Source organism: Limulus polyphemus, unplaced genomic scaffold (assembly GCF_000517525.1).
Source record: "Limulus polyphemus unplaced genomic scaffold, Limulus_polyphemus-2.1.2 Scaffold485, whole genome shotgun sequence".
NCBI classification, from domain to species: Eukaryota; Metazoa; Arthropoda; class Merostomata; order Xiphosura; family Limulidae; genus Limulus; species Limulus polyphemus.
The window spans coordinates 347,559-349,294 of record NW_013666095.1 but is presented as its reverse complement, the minus strand read 5'-3'; positions in this window follow the sequence as shown (position 1 = coordinate 349,294).

The window sequence follows — 1,736 nt, the reverse complement described above, 5'->3', positions numbered from 1 at the left end:
ACGTTAACTAACTTACGTACGTACTAGTATAGTAGTATATTATTAGTAGTAAGTTAAGGTAGTTAAAAGTTAAAAGTAAAGTTAAGAGTTTTTTACGTTTTTCATTTTTGCTTTTACAGAGGAGGGGGGGGGGGTGTTGTAGGGAGTGTGTGGAATCAATTAATGGGCCCATCAGTTGATATGATTTAGCAAATACCACTAATCTCCCAGCTCTACAGGTGAATAGCACTTATTACTTAAACCGTTCATTAAAGTTCTTTCCACATTATTCACATGTTTCAGTTTTTATTCATAGGTAAAATCCTGACATTTCCTTTGTACATTCATTGGAGGCTTTATAAGGTTGCTGGTCTTGATTCTTGTGTTACTTATACCTCTCTCTTGTACTTGTTTAGTGGGTTTGAAATTGTAACTGTCTGCAGTGTCATTAAAGTTATTAGAAAACGCATACTTTAATGTCTCGCCATTCATGTTTGTATGAACTTGTTTGTTTATTATTCTCAGGCCTGAAAATAATTATTCATATATAGTATATTCCTGTGGAACTATCATTAATGCCTTTACTAGTCCATACAACACTGGAAATATTTTAGAAACTGAAACAATTGTGAGACCAACTTTTCATAAATATATGCACGTGTTACTTTCATTTGTCACATTAGTTGGCATATATTGTAAGTATCATAATTTCTTAATTCTGAATCTAATTGACCAAGCCCTTCTTTTGACATAACATTTGGAAATTATCAACCCAGTGTCATGAATTTTATTATGATTCTTTTCCTTGTTTAATAACCAAACATTGCAACTTATCCTCAATTGGTCGTTTCCTCATTCCTTTAACTAATGTTTGATAAGTGTCATATACAAGTCTTTGAAATTCATTTACAACTCAACCTCCATTAGTAGTTTCCTTGTTCCTCTAACTAATGTTTGACAAGTGTCATGTATAAGTTCTTGAAACTTATTATTTCCATTTTTCAATGAATGAACCACGTATGTTAAAGACTGCAAAATTGCGGTACTGAACACTTTCTTTGTTTTACCAGTTATTTTTATCAATTATATCCATATTCATAATGTTGTTCTTATGTTTAATATTAATATTTGTTTTTATGAAACATGTTAATACATCTTTATACAAATGCTTAATCTTGTCTAGAAGTATTTATTAAAACATGCTTCTTGAGATAATTCTTGAAAAATAGAAAACAGTCTGTTTTTGTCATTTTTAAGCACTGTCTTCATCTATCTTAGATTCTACGTATAGGTTTTCTTGACTTCATTCCATTTTCACCAATCTTCTGACTTTCTGGAAGGAAATTTAAATGCAATGTAAGAAATTATCATTACTTCGACAGTCTATTAGAGAAGTATCTGACAGTTTTCTAAAGTTTGTGCTGAACAACACCACTAAATTCCTGTGTTTTTAGGAATGTTGTAGTTCGAGGTTGTAGGTTCTAAACAGAAGTGAGGAAATATATGTTGTATAGATAAACTACCACAGTAATCTTTGACTTTTTCATGTACTAGATGTTCTTGAATATCCAATGGCAATTTTGACAAACATTTCCACAATTTTTAAATGATGACAGATATACCATACTGAAACTTTTAATGGCTGGAGATGGCTTGAATGGGTAATGAAGAAAAACTTTAATATAACAGCAAATGTACAACGTTTCGACAAGGTTTTGTCATCATTACCTTGTACCTGATGATGACAAAACCTTGTC